The sequence below is a fragment of the Hibiscus syriacus genome, unplaced genomic scaffold, assembly GCF_006381635.1.
Source record: "Hibiscus syriacus cultivar Baekdansim isolate YM2019G1 unplaced genomic scaffold, ASM638163v2 tig00111582_pilon, whole genome shotgun sequence".
In the NCBI taxonomy this organism is placed as follows: Eukaryota; Viridiplantae; Streptophyta; class Magnoliopsida; order Malvales; family Malvaceae; genus Hibiscus; species Hibiscus syriacus.
Window position 1 is genome coordinate 10,438,748 of NW_024063126.1, and position 16,652 is coordinate 10,455,399.

The following is a 16,652-nucleotide window of genomic DNA, read 5'->3' on the forward strand; positions in this document are numbered from 1 at the left end:
ACTACATAGCTTTGAAGAGATACTAAAATTGCACCTTTGACATATCACCTTCTTTCCCAGCTCTAGAGCAATATCATAGGTTCCCAAAGCACGAAAAATGAATTACTGGAGAAATATAAGTTAAGGCAGACCTTTTTCCTCCGTTCTTAGCAAATGCCTCAGCAACTTTTCTGTTTCTTCCTCCTACTGCCAACAAATGGCATGGTTTTAGTATCAAAATAAGACTAATTTTGTTAAACAGAAGGTACGAAGACACCGGGTCAAGCTCCCTTTTCATTATTTTTCTATCTATAGGACAGGATATTAGCCCAAAGATATTGATTTCTTACAGCATGTTGTGATGACGTCAGCAACTCCACAGCTTTCAAAGAAGGTACTATCCCTAACAGATGAAAATAACAACTTGGAGAAAGCTATCATCCCTCTCAGACCAATTCGCATTATTGCAGCCTGATAATTTGCAATAACAGTGAGAAACAAGACTGAATAGTAAGACCGATGTTGAAAACCGTATGTACTAACCTTCGTGTTATTTCCCATGTCGAGTCCATCCACAAAACCTAGCATTTGGTAGTAGGATTGATATTAGTTCACAAGCAGAATTAGAAGGATGAAAACCGAACTTAGACATTATTGCGATTGTACCGGCTGCTATGGCCACAACATTCTTCAACGTGCCGCATAGTTCAACTCCTTCCACATCCTGAACCTGTTTGTCATGAAACACAACATGCAGAAATTAGAATTCATTCTTTTATGATATCTTCCTAGTTCCTATTGAATGATTCATCATAGCACTAAATCCGACCATTAAAATTTAAAGTTATACCTAGAGTAATTGTAAGAGTGGAGATCATGCATATACCCTCCATGCAAGGGCCTTCCATCTTAACCTCCATCCCTTTAATAAGTGAAATAGCCTCAGCATCTTCTCTCACTTTACCAACAAGCCTCTTGCATATACCCTCCATGAATTGATGGGGAGTTACGAAAACCAACAAGTTTGCATCTTTAACTACATAATTTCCAATATCACCATAAACAATAAACAAAATGAACATCTAACCCTTAATACAAGCTATCTTACTCGGGTTCGAGTAGCTCAATAAGAATAAAGAGTCGGAGCAACACAGAAAACAAGCACTCAAAAGTCTACAAATCAACAAGAAATCAACAAAATAAGTACCTGCATTTTCGAGGTCTGGATCTGCAATGACATTTTTACCAAGTTTAATACCAGGGAGGTATTTAACATTCTCCTGTTGAAACAAAAAGAAAATCAGACCAGTCTATATTGAGACATTTGAAGAACCAAATAAATTGCAAATAAAATGTCCTTAAATGCTTACGTTAGTTCTATTAATGACATCTGTAAGCTTCTCACCACATTGTAATGTCTCCTCAAATACCCACATCCTAACTTCATCTGAAGTTTCAAACAAGAAATTCAAATTCAAGCCCAAATTATCCAAAGCGTTAAACTATTCATCTATATGAACAACCAAAACAAAATGAAAAATAAAAACAAACGATGAGTGAATAGTATACCATGAAAAGAGTTGAGCTTGAGGGTGTTTGAAGCAATGAGCTTAGCAGCAACACTGCCCCAATTGCCACTACCAACAACAGTGACCCTTGATTTGTAATCTACTTGAGCATCGTTGTTTACAGTGTTGGACGCGTTATGGGGTGCTTCGGTTTAGATTTCAGTGTCTTGTGGGACTTGTTCGAAAGCAGGGGCCATTGAAAGAGAAATGAGAGGAATTAAAAGAAGAAAAGATGAGAGGAAATGAAGATATGAAGAAGAAGAAATAATAATAATAATGGAAAGAGAGGAGAGAGCATGAGGGGCGGAGATGACACTGACACGTTGTCGTGAGCAATATCACCTTCTTTGACATATCACCTTCTTTCCCAGCTCAAGAGAATTACCAGGGAAAGGTACAATCAAAGAAGGAATCGCGGAGGTTATTCCCTTCATCGTATGTAAAACGTCAAATTACTGCCACGACCTGGATATAACCAGTCGAACCCTAAAGCTCGAATCCAGAAATGATACTGATGGTTTACTGACTGATATTTTGAAATTCAGCCCTAGGACGATGACACCTGAAATTTAAGTCGCATAAAAGGGGAAAACATGTTCATCAACCCGCGTTGGCGCCACAGTTAAAATCATCAGGCGGGAAATGATGCTGATTTTGGCGCCACAGTTGACGTAGTCTTGTGGCAGAAAACCGCGTGTTTTTTAATTTTATTTAATATTGTACTGTTATTTCTTAGTTTTAAATTTATTCAATTTATTCCAAAATTAATGATTTAATATATTAATTTAAACTTCATATTTCAAATTTTTTCAATTTAATCCAAATTTAATATTATAATTTATTAATTTAAGCTTCATATTTAAAATTTGTTCAATTTGATCCTTATATATTTTTCAATTCTTTCGATTAATATATATGTTTATATTATTAAATTAATATATAGTTTATATATACTAATGAACTATATAATATATAGTTTGTATATACCATATACTATATAGGTTATATATACTAATGAACTATATAATATATAGTTCTATATAGTTTATATATACTAATGAACTATTTAATATATAGTTTATACATAATGTATAGTTTATATATACCATATAGTCTATATAGTCTATATAGTTTATATATACTAATAAACTATATAGTTTAGGGTTTAGGGTTTTTATATATAGTTCATATGTAAATTATATATATACATATAGTTTATATATATAATATATAGTATATAAATATAAACTATAGTATATATATAATGGTCATATGTAAACTATATAGTATATAAATATCAACTATAGTATATATATGTCATATGTAAACTATTTAGTTTATATATATAGTTCATATGTAAACTATAGTTCATATGTAAATATTAACTATAGTTTATATGTAAACTATAGTTCATATATAAATATCAACCTTATTATATATATTTATATATATAGTTCATATGTAAACTATAATTCATATATATAGTAATACATTTATAAATTGTATAGTTTATATATAAACTATGTAGTTTCTATATAGTTCAATAGTTCATATATAAACTATATAGTATTATAGTTTATACATGGTATATATAGTTTATACTTTATACATAATATATATATAAATTATATAGTTTATATATATAATACATATACTTTATATATAAACTATATAGTTTATATTATATATATATATATATATATATATATATATATATATTAGTTGTTTTAATTTTTTTTCTCAATTTATTACTTATTTATATTTATATTTATTAATTGGCCCATAACTTTTTAAATGAGTATAATTTTGTATTAATTTCAACCTCAAAATTTAAAATTATTTTGATTTGATCAATTTTGTGTTGTTTAATATATTTAAATTTTTATTTGTAATTTCATATTTATTCAATTTAGTCCTCCAAATTTTATTTGCACCTGAAATTGACCCATACTTATTACTTATTTCTATTTTTAAATTGGCCATAACTTTTTAAATGGGTATAATTTAGTACTTTTTTGTATTAATTTTAACCTCAAAATTTAAAATTATTTCGATTTGATCCCTTTTGTGTTGTTTAATATATTTAAATTTTTATTTGTAATTTCATATTTGTTCAATTTAGTCCTTCAAATTTTATTTGCATCTGAAACTGACCCATACTTATTACTTATTTCTATTTTTAAATTGGCCCATAACTTTTTAAATGGGTATAATTTAGTACTTTTTTGTATTAATTTCAACATCACAATTTAAAATTATTTCGATTTGATCCCTCATAAAAGTGTGTTGTTTAATTTATTTAAATTTTATTTTTAATTTCAGATTTATTCAATTTAGTCCTCCAAATTTTATTTGCATATGAAATTGATTCATACTTATTACTTAATTCTATTTTTTAATTGGCCTATAACTTTTTAAATGGGTATAATTTAGTATTTTTTTATTAATTTCAACTTCACAATTTAAATTTATTTCGATTTGATCCCTCATCATTGCGTGTTGTTTAATTTATTTAAATTTTTATTTGTAATATCATATTTGTTCAATTTAATTATTAAATTTGTATTTGTTCATAAAATTGAATCATGATTATTTATATTATTAGCAATTTACTCTAAATCATATACAATTACAAATTGCAATTCAACGTTCGCGAAAGACGAAAATAATTAATCCAAAAATAAAAATGAACTCGATTTGAACTCAATCCGTATCTGATAGAGATCCGACCTGAATTTTATCTGCCAATGATGTGACCCGATCTGAACGAGATCCGCCTGAAGTCTATCCGAACCTGAATTAACCTGCTTTTTAACTACTTCGGACCTGAACTGGCAACGATCCGAACTGAAAATGACCTGACCTGAACCCGATCTGGATCTAGTGTCAAATCAACCTAAAAATAACCCGAACTGATTTGACCTGACCTGAACCCGATCTGGATCTGGTGTCAAATTTACCTGACTTGACCTATATCCGATTTTACCCGACCTGCCAGGATCCGACTGAAACCTGAACGATTACCCGATTTTACAGCCCTACATGCATGCATAGGGAGCCGGGAATTCCCATGCCCTGCTTTTGCACCTTCAACACTTTTTCTTATTTTAGTATATTTCAACTTCACAATTTAAAATTATTTCGATTTGATCCCTCATCATTGTGTGTTGTTTAATTTATTTAAATTTTTATTTGTAATATCATATTTGTTCAATTTAATTATTAAATTTGTATTTTTCATAAAATTGGATCATGATTATTTATATTATTAGCAATTTACTCTAAATCATATACAATTACAAATTGCAATTCAACGTTCGCGAAAGACGAAAATAATAATCCAAAAATAAAAATTAACTCGATTTGAACTGAATCCGTATCTGATAGAGATCCGACCTGAATTTTATCTACCAATGATGTGACCCGATCTGAACGAGATCCGCCTGAAGTCTATCCGAACCTGAATTAACCTGCTTTTTAACTGCTTCGGACCTGAACTGGCAACGATCCGAACTGAAAATGACCTGACCTGAACCCGATCTAGATCCAGTGTCAAATCAACCTAAAAATAACCCAAATTGATTTGACCTGACATGAACCCGATCTGGATCTGGTGTCAAATTTACCTGACTTGACCTGTATCCGATTTTACCCGACCTGCCAGGATCCAACTGAAACCTGAATAATTACCCGATTTTACAGCCCTACATGCATGCATAGGGAGCCGGGAATTCCCATGCCCTGCTTTTGCACCTTCAACACTTTTTCTTATTTTAGTATATTTCGACTTCACAATTTAAAATTATTTCGATTTGATCCCTCATCATTGTGTGTTGTTTAATTTATTTAAATTTTTATTTGTAATATCATATTTGTTCAATTTAATTATTAAATTTGTATTTTTCATAAAATTGAATCATGATTATTTATATTATTAGCAATTTACTCTAAATCATATACAATTACAAATTGCAATTCAACGTTCGCGAAAGACGAAAATAATTAATCCAAAAATAAAAATTAACTCGATTTGAACTCAATCCGTATCTGATAGAGATCCGACCTGAATTTTATCTGCCAATGATGTGACCCGATCTGAACGAGATCCGCCTGAAGTCTATCCGAACCTGAATTAACCTGCTTTTTAACTGCTTCGGACCTGAACTGGCAACGATCCGAACTGAAAATGACCTGACCTGAACCCGATCTAGATCCAGTGTCAAATCAACCTAAAAATAACCCAAATTGATTTGACCTGACATGAACCCGATCTGGATCTGGTGTCAAATTTACCTGACTTGACCTGTATCCGATTTTACCCGACCTGCCAGGATCCAACTGAAACCTGAATAATTACCCGATTTTACAGCCCTACATGCATGCATAGGGAGCCGGGAATTCCCATGCCCTGCTTTTGCACCTTCAACATTTTTTCTTATTTTAGTATATAGTCTTCATTTTCAAACAACAAAATCTCTCTCTCTCCCTCTCTCCCTCCCCCCTCTCTCTCTCTCCCTCCTTCCCCCCTCCCCCCTCTCTCTCTCCCTCCCTCTCTCCCTCCCTCCCTCCCTCCCTCCCTCTCCCTCCCTCCCTCTTTCTCACTCAAACTCCCTAACTCTTTTCTCTTTCTCACTCAAACTCTCTCTCTCTCTCTCTCTTTCTCACTCAAACTCTCTCTCTCTCTCTCTCTCTCAAACTCTCTCTCTCTATTTAGTTTCCATGACACAAGTTTCCTGTTTGGTGCTCCATATCACCGACTAGTCTTGGACTACTTTGCTTATTCATATTGCCTTCCTTTTTGCTTCAAGGAACCTGGACCATTTTCTCTTTTGCACTAGGTTGCTTGGTTCAAAGTTAAGTCGGGTTAATATAATGTACAATTGGTTAAAATTATTACATCGGATCGGATCAAATATTAAAATAATTTAATGATCGAACATGATATAAACCTTCTTTCTCCATTGTTTCTTGCATGTATAATTCTTGTTTGAGTATGTTTCAACTTGTATAATAAATAATATCAACTAAATTACTATTAATTTTTAGGGTAAAGTACATAAATTATCTATCGACCAATGCCGGAACTCAACATTATTTGTTGAGGGGGCCATTTTAAAACATGTATATATTAGATTTCAACTTAAATAAAATTAAAAGTTGAATACTTAATAATTTGATTGAAATCCTCAACTCAAAGAAGATTAACAATTAAACAGAAAAAAAGACAAAAAAATATTTTTATATCTTGAAATAGAAATAATAAAGGAGAATATATTTTCATTCATTTAAAAATAAAATAATTAAAAAAAATGAATGTTAACTCTTGTTATTAAAATGATAACTAAATATTAAAGTAATAGTTTTCAAATTATAAGGCAGCATACATAATTTTTTTTGGATAATTAAATTTAATAACTTATTGTATACACTTTTTAAGGGACCAATTTAAGAATTTAGTATATATAAATATATACCAACAATAAGTTGGTTTAATGAGATGAGTCACTAGACCCCGTAACAAGGTTAAAATTTCAAATATTGGTGTTTGCGAATGAAGTAAATTGGGTTGGGAGGGTTGCTCTCACCTCTGAACACCTAATTCGGAGTAATTGATTAATAAATTAGATATCAATGATTATACCATATATATATATTTTAAATAGTAAACAAGTTTAGTACCTAAACTATCACTTTTATTTCATTTTAGTACCTAACTTTCATTTTCTTTCAAAATCATACCTAACGTTTACTTTTGTTTCATTTTAGTATCCATCGTTAACATTTTGTTTTATTTTAATACCCCATATATAAATATATACCAACAATAAGTTGGTTTAATGAGATGAGTCACTAGACCCCGTAACAAGGTTAAAATTTCAAATATTGGTGTTTGCGAATGAAGTAAATTGGGTTGGGAGGGTTGCTCTCACCTCTGAACACCTAATTCGGAGTAATTGATTAATAAATTAGATATCAATGATTATACCATATATATATATTTTAAATAGTAAACAAGTTTAGTACCTAAACTATCACTTTTATTTCTTTTTAGTACCTAAACTTTCATTTTCTTTCAAAATCATACCTAACGTTTACTTTTTGTTTCATTTTAGTATCCATCGTTAACATTTTGTTTTATTTTAATACCCCACTCTTAACTTTTTGTTTCATTTTAATACCTTAATTTTTAATGGCTGAGATACTAAAATAAAACAAAAAGTAAATGTTAGGTCTGGTTTTGAAACAAATTAAAGTTTATGTACTAAAACAGAACAAAATTAATAATTTAGGTACTAAATGTGTACTTTACCATAAAAAAAAATAGGGGGCCATGGCCCCCTTTAGTCTTGCAGTAGTTCTTCCCCTGCCATCGACTATAAGATGTTGTTTTGTTGAGTCTCCCGACTATTAGAAGTTTGACTTAATTATAAAATAAGTGATCAAACTATAGCGCATTTCAAGAATAGGTGCCTACAATATTTTTTGAATGATCTCGGTGCCTAACGTTACAAACATTACCACTTTAGGTGCCCAGGCCGTAAACACCATTAATTTTCTCTGATAAGTGACACGTGTCACACTCTGGTAATTTTAAAAATTGTATTTAAAATTAAAAAAAAAAAGAATTATATATTTTAAAAAAAACATACAAACATTTTGAAATAGCCCCAAAACTTTAAAAACCTTCATTTCAACCTCTAAACCCACGTTGCCTGCCGCCCTTTGCCGTCGACGAAGCTCCACCTGACCTCACCTACCCCCGAGAATCAATACCCCAACGAAATCATGACCGATCTGCGGCCAATCGACATTTTGTACCCTGCGAACCCTAGGATGAAAATCATGATCCCATGCGATTATGACGGTCAATCGACGACAACTAACACGACGTATGACTAGGAGGATGACAGAGACTAAGTGACGATGGTGGTCATGGTCGGAAAGGGTGATAGTGGTAGGTTAGGGTTAGGATTTAGGATTTTTATGAATTTGGAATTTTTTTTTGTAATTTAAGAGAAATTAGGATTTTTTATAAATATAATAATGTTTTTAATTTAAAAAAAAATCAAAATTACCATAATGTGACACGTGTAACTTAACGATGTTTACGACTCGGGCACCTAAAGTGGTAACATTTGTAACTTTAGACACCAATATCATTACAAAAATAATGTAGGCACCTATTCGTAAAAAGCGGTATGATTTGGACACTTATTTTATAATTAAGCCTAAAAGTTTCAAAATAGTTCTTCTACTATAGGGTATTGCTTTGTTGAGTCCCTCGACTATTAAAAGTTACAAAATGGTCTCCTGACTATTCATATGTTTCAAACTCGTCCTTTTCTACTAATAATTTATGGTCGTTTGAGCTGGATGCTAACATACAGACTGAGATATGATAAAAATGTTAAAGGTGTATATTGACATTGTTGTTACTTTTAAGCACTGGCTCGATGACATAATGTAAACATAGACTCGATTTACAAAATACACTTCAAAGGATTCTAAGATTCGATTTTATCATATTTTAATCAACGGATTAATCTCAAACTCAAAAGATCATCGCTTTTTTTAAATGAAAAAGGACGAGTTTAAAACATATGAATAGTCGGGTGGTCATTTTGTAACTTTTAATAGTCAGGAGACTCAACAAAATAACATCCTTAATCGAAAGACCATTTTATAGCTTTTAATAGTCGAGAGACTCAACAAAGTATCACCATATAGTCGCTGGACCATTTATGTAAAGATTTGATTATCTTGATATTATAATGTTAAGAGTAAATTACAAATTTACTCACTGAACTTTATTCTTTATCCTATTTCACTCATTGTACTTTTAATTTTTTCAATTTAATCACCATAAAGACCATATTTTTTTCCATTGCTTGTCTCTACTCCATCAGCTCAATATGTTGACCTGTGTACCAACCCCTCCGATGGTGGATCCAAGAATTTTTTCAAGGTAGGCATATGTATATTAATAACATAAATTTTTCGTATGAGATAGAAACAAATAAAATTTCAGGATAAACACCTTCAATAAAATGAACTACTAATATAAAACAATTCGAATTTTAAGATAGACACGTGCCCACCTGAACAAAGTCTATATCCAACCGCTGAACCCCTCCACTTCTACATTTCTTCCTCCCATTTTTCCTGTGAAGTCTCTCTGTTTAGGGAGGTTTAATCATTCGTCCCCTCTACTTGGACTTTCCACATTGCTTAATAGAGGTTATTGGTTATTTTGTGAGAAGAAAGTTTAGTGACCACCATAGCTCCACCCACATGCACTCTTAGGGTTATCGACTGCCACCAAGGTTCATTTCTATAGCAAGGATTATTTAACTGCACAAAAGGTTCTTATTCAACTTTTGACAGCAAATCAGATTCAGACTCTCACTATTATCATGGCTGACGAAGATACTAAACATATGAGTGAACTTAAGTTCATTGTACAAGAAACCATGGTTGTTGAAGTTGCCAAACTAATTTATTTTCTTCTCTTTTCCCTTATAAGATTGCATCTCAAAAGCTCCTTCCTTTGACACTATTTTCTCCTTGTTATAGTCATGGGATCGATTTATCCACACACAGTTTTAAGCAGCACCCCCAACGCTAGCAGTTGCAAAGAAGAAGAACCCTCTATCGTAACAACTGTAGCCAATGAGAAACAAGGTTCTCGTAAGCCATCGGCTAAACAAGATCAGCAACAACCGCACCAATAGGTGAGGGATTCTCAGTCTTAAAAGCCCAAAGCGAAGGTTCATTGGAGGAGAAAAAGCAGGATCGTGCCCTTGGTTCTGTTAAACATGAGAACATGGTTATGATTGAAAAACCATGTCTTTGTTCAGTCAAACCTGAGAGCAAGGTGACGATGGAGAGCAAATGGTTCAACTTTTATAATAATAATATAAACTGAATTAAATTTTTAGGGTAAAATACACAAATGGTTCCTCGATTATAGTGAGTTGTTTTGTTGAGTCATTGACCATTAGAAGTTATAAAATAGTACTCTAACTATAGGGCATTGCTTTGTTGAATCCCTTGACTGTTCAAAGTTATAAAATGGTCACTGAACCATTCATATGTTCCAAACTCATCATTTTATATTAATCGTTTGAGCTGGATTTTAACATACTGAATGAAAAATGGTGAAATTATATTTTAAAGGTGTCTATTGGCACCATTGTTACTTTTAAGCACTGACTCGCATAATGTAAACAGAGACTCGATCTACAAAATAAAATTCAAACGATTCTAAGATCCGATTTTATCATATCTCAATTAATAGGTTAATGTCAAACTCAAAAGCTATTAGCCTTTTAGTGAAAAATGACCAGTTTGAAACATATGAATAGTCACGTGGACATTTTGTAACTTTTAATAGTCAAGAGACTCAACAAAACTTTTCTATAATTGGAGGAGCATTTTGTACTTTTAGTAGTCGATGGACTCAACAAAGTAACACCCTATAGTAAAAGAACATTTTTGTAAAGATTTGATTATATTGATATTATAATGTTATGTGTAAATTACAAATTTACTCATGAACTTTACTTTTTTTTTCTATTTCACTCACTTTACTTTTAATTTTTTCAATTTAATCACTAAACTTTATACATTATTTTTTATCATTCTACTGTTCTCTCAATTACACTATGATAACATGACTTATTTTAATATTTTCTCCAACAACGTACAAACCATGCACGTAAAAACCTCCTCACATCAAGATTCTTTTCCATTATGATTGTTTTCATCAACAAGCTTTCTATGATTAAGACTAGCCCAAAAAATCACACATTTGCGGCTAGGTAGGGTAACAACATTCATGAAAGATTTTTAGGCAATGAATATACCCGTCATGGTTTATTGACTGCCACCAAGGTTCGTTTCTTTAATAAGGATTATTTAACTGCACAAAAGGTCCTCATTCAACTTTTGACAGCAAATCAGATTTAAACTCTCACTATTATCATGTCTGATGAAGATACTAAACATATGAGCGAACTTAAGTTCACTGTAGAAGAAACCATGGTTGTTGAAGTTACCAAAATCTTTTTTATTTTCTTCTCTTTTCCCTTAGAAGATTACATCTCTAATGCTCCTTCCTTTGATGTCATTTTTTCTTTGTTATCTTCATGGGATCTATTTATCCACCACAAAAGTTTTAAGCAGCACCCCCAACGCTAGCAGTTGCAAAGAAGAACAATCCTCTATCGTAGCACCGACGATAACTGTAGCCAATGAGAAACAAGGTTCTCATAAACCATCGGCTAAGCAAGATCAGCAATGACTGCAATAATAGGTGAAGGACTTTATCGTACATCCAATCCGTACATAACTATATTTTTCTATTAATTTTTTATTAAAGGTAAAAATTCGAGTTAAAAAAAGACTCGTTTTAATATTAGATTTCTTTCTTATCAAATATTCCGAATATTATCAGAGCAGACTAATAGGGGAGCATCCTGAGCTCGATTGCTTAGGGCTCCGATTTTTATTTTTATAATTGAAATCCTTAATTTTTTAATTTTATAAAATTTTCAATTTTCTATCATTTTCTCTATCTGTCATTAATTCATTTAATTTCGAATTAAATCTAATCATATTATTCTTTTTTTTTTCAATCTCATTTTTCAATTTATCAAATATTATTTGACTCTTAGTATTCTCCAATCTCAATCTAACAGTAAAATAGTATACTATTCTTTATTTTTTTATTTATTATTCAAAATCAAGTTCCATATCATACCCACATTCAAATTTTTTTATTTATTCTCTTAGTTGTATTTAAGGTGTTTTCTTAACAAAACAATAAAAATAATGTTAGATAAAATTTAAGCATGTTTCTATGATTTATTAATGTATTACTAAATCAATTGTTCAAAGTAATAGGATATACGTTCATGGGTTTATTTTTGAATTTTTTCTCGTAACCTCAAAAATATCCGAGACACTTTGTCATTAACATAAAATTCTGAGTTCATCTTGATGGTCACATTAATTCCCTAAAAAAAAGCAGAAAATCTGCTTTTATGGGGCAATGTCTAAAATATATAATCGATAAACAACGTATGTTAAATCTAGGGATTGAAAATTCGATGTGTTTAAATAAGATTTCGAGCCTAAGAACTATTTTTTTATGAAAGAGTCTAAGAACTATGAATGTATAATGCACTGATAGAAAGGTTTACCGATGTCAAGCAGGCCGAGGTTTTCACTTGCCAACGTTCCAATAATAAAAAAAAGGCATGATGTTAAAATTAGCCCCCATTGTTTATCAAAATGATTATTTTGTTCCCAATTATATTTTTTAGAACATTTTGACCCTTAACGTTTCATTTCAGGGTAAAAATGCCCCTAACATTTGATAGAATAATCATTTGGTTCCTTATTCTTTTTTCTATGGCATTTTAGCCCTTAACGTTTCATTTTATGTTAAAAAAGACTCCTTTTGGAGTGTTAATAATGTGTTAACTAATTGTTTTCATCTATAGAGTGAGCTTTTTACCCAAAGTGAATCGTTGGGAGGGGAAAATGATCTAAAAAAAAGAATATAAGCCAAAATAATTATTCTGATAAATGTTGGGGGACTATTTTTAACATTATGTAATAAAAAAGTTTCCATCTTTCGTATGATTTTGTAGATCCTCCCAATGCCAGAATCGTTCTAATCCGAAACAGAAGCCAACTTTTGCTATAATGTGTGCTTTAAATGATTGCCCGTTGCAGCTTTGGGTTAGGTGTACCATTGCTCAATGATGCATCAATGATGGAATCCGAATACAATCTTTCTGCACCATTTTCCTTTTGGGTTTTAGGGTTCCCTTCACTTATGCTTCGCCATCCTATAGCTCCATTATTCTATAAAGTTTGTTCAGTTTTGCATCACGACAAGCAATGGAGATAGTTACAAAATGTGTGACAACATATCTTTGTATTATTTACCTTGATCCTTAAACATGTTGTTAGAAATTTATGGGTAAGAACCAATCAAGTGGCATCAATGATAAAAAAGAATATTATTCTCTCTAGAGATCCTGAGTTCGAGTAACATCTGTAGGATGTGTATGCGTTGTCAATTAATTAAAAAAGTTCTAAACATATATTATCTTATAATCACCTTAGACTAATCAAAAGAAGAAGAAATTTATAGGTGAAAAAAAGTAAATAACATAAGATTAATATGAATTTGATCATATTCAAGCGATGAGGTTTAAACGTGGTTTGACCGAGTTTATTTTCAATAAAATAAAAATAATTCACTATAAACGTAAAGGTCACAAAGAATACAAGAATACAAAGATATTTGTATCTCAAACACTATATCAATATCTTTACAAAACTCATCTTTGTAACATAAACTCAATAGTTATATAGATCACAAAAAATATAAATAAGCATCTTTCATAATTTTAATTGCTGTTTTATTTTCCCAATTATTTCTTCAATTAAGAAAAAAGAGAGTAGTAGAATATTAAATAATAGTAGGAATTCTCTTATCCCATTCGGAAGGATTGTATCTCATAATTATCTATGATTGTTTATGTCTTTAGCACGACCAATTGATGAAATGCGGAGGGAAGTGGGATAAATGGCCGATACTTTGTATAATAGGTACGATAACTGGTATTCCTGTGATCGGTTTAATAGGTATTTTCTTTTAAGGTATAAAGAATGAGGATTTAAAATGCGAGATCTGAAAACATATCTTTCCGTAGCACCGATACTAAGTACTCTCTGGTTCGGTTCTTTAGCGGGTTTATTGATAGAGATCAATCGTTTCTTCCCGGATGCGTAACTTCCCTTTTTTTTAATTCTAGTTATTGCCACGGGACAAGGCGAAAAAGATTAGATCGAGATACAATCAAATATCTGTGACTACTCTCTTGCCCCCCTTTATTTTATTTTAGTTTAGTTTTTTTTAGAATTAGATAAAATAAATAAGGAAGGTAGAACGAAAAAGTGGATTCAACCTCACCGAAATTCGGGTTCAAGCTCCAATTAAATTACTAGTAGAGAGAAAAAGAAAAATGTGGCTGGAACAACAGTATCCTACAAGATACTTAAAGAAAATACTGTACTGTGATTTGATTCTAAACAGAGTTAGAAATCGTTGTATTACTTATTCTTATTATTTACTATTACTATAAATCTATATTGATTTACTATATTGATTGCAACGAAAGCTTTCAGGATTTGGTTACATTCACTATATTTAAAGAAAAAATAAGCTTGATCATAAAAAAACTTTATGCTACATGATTTTTTTATCAAAATTAAATTTAACCATTAAAAAATCTTTAACTTATAATAAAATTTAGGATAAGCTACACGTTTAGTATTTAAATTATTACGTTTGTTCTGTTTTGATATCTACACTTTATAATAAAAAACCCCAAGCCATTGTTCTTGGACCTGGCAAACTGCACCATACGCACGACTGAAAGCAACTTATCAACGCCATGGGACCTTTAGCCAAGTCTCATAGGGAGACCTCAATTGCACTACAAAACGAAATATTAAAACTAACTAGTACAAAGAAGAATGAAGGAATGAATAAAAATAAATCAATTATTATTGTCTCCTACAGTCACCGCCTTATAAGTAATTTTGTTTGGACTGATTTAATCCTAAACACTAGACATTGTTCTTTAAGTTTAATATAGTCTTTTTAAATTTTGTATACCCGAAATAAAAAGGTGACCACCAAAAGAAAAAGAAGAACGCAAAAAAGAAATAAAGGCAATTGACTGCCACAAACGAAACACTCGAAAGCATAGAAAGTGAATAAAGAGAAATGAGAAATGTGTTTCCATTGAGGAAATACCCTCCTTTTATATATGTAAAAAAGGGTATAATCGTCAAAAGAACGACTAAAATGTTTACACACAATCCCCGAAAAAATCTTGAATTTTAATTTCAAAATCTAGATATTATTGGGTAAAAACAAAAAATAAGTTTAATATTTGCTTGATAAAAAATTAATACAAATGTGTCAATACAAGACCCCAAAACTATACAACAGTCCAATTATATTATAATAATCAGTATTATTAAAATCGGACCGGACCTGTCGGTTGAATCGTGAACCGGTGGTCTGTCCGGTCCGGTTAACTCCCAAAACCGGATGAGCACAAAACCGGTAAAGAACCGGTAGAACCGGCTGAGAACCGATAAAACCGGGGTGAACCGGCTGAAAACCGACAAAACCGGTGTGAACCGTCAGTTCTCTTTTTTTCTTTAAAAAAATTAAACCAAACGACGTCATTTGTTAAACGATCCGAGTCGAACTCGAGTACTGCCGAGCTCGACTCGAACTCGAAAACTTTAAAAGTAAGCTCAACTCGACTCAAAAACTCACGAGCTAAAAATTATCAAGTTCAACTCGAACTCAAAATATAATATTGAAACTCGAACTCAAAAAGACTTGAACTCAAAAATTTTTAGAAGTTCGATTAAAGCCTTAAATTCGAGCTCAATTAAAGCGAAAGAATAGTTCGCTCTGTGCTCACCAAAAGGCTCCATAATTTTGAATGTCTCTAGTATTTATATAAGTAAGTTGGGATGCTCTTCTATATTTCTTAGTCATGTGGGATTGTTTTGTTCTTATATTTTTACTCTTTAGACTTTTAGGATGCTCTTCTATGTTTCTTAGTCATGTGAGATTGTTTTTTTAAAAAAATTAAACAAAACAACATCGTTTGTTATGATTTTTTTCAGCCCCAATTTTTTTTTATTATAGTTATATAATTATATTTATTATTTAATATGTTTTACCTTAAATATTATGTTGTAGTTGATTTGAATCATTTTGTTTCATTTGATTTTATGTTTTTTTAACTTATATATGTTATGACTTGTGATATTTTTATACATTTTAATATTGTAAACTTAAAAAAATGTGATATATATATTAATATTGCTTTGAATATTATGTAAAATTTTAAAAAATATTATTTTATATAAAATCCGGTTGAACAGTTCCTTCACCGATTCAAGGTCAAATCCGATTTTAAAAACATTGATAATAATGGACCTTATTTCAAACCGTCTCAAATCTACTCATCACATTGCCTAACAACCCATATTGAC

General features: G+C 31.1%; 1 pseudogene; it reads right to left on the minus strand.

Annotated features, from left to right (window-relative positions):
• Window positions 1–54: 54 nt before the first annotated feature.
• Window positions 55–16,652, minus strand: part of LOC120165431 — a 30,981-nt pseudogene continuing 14,383 nt past the window's right edge.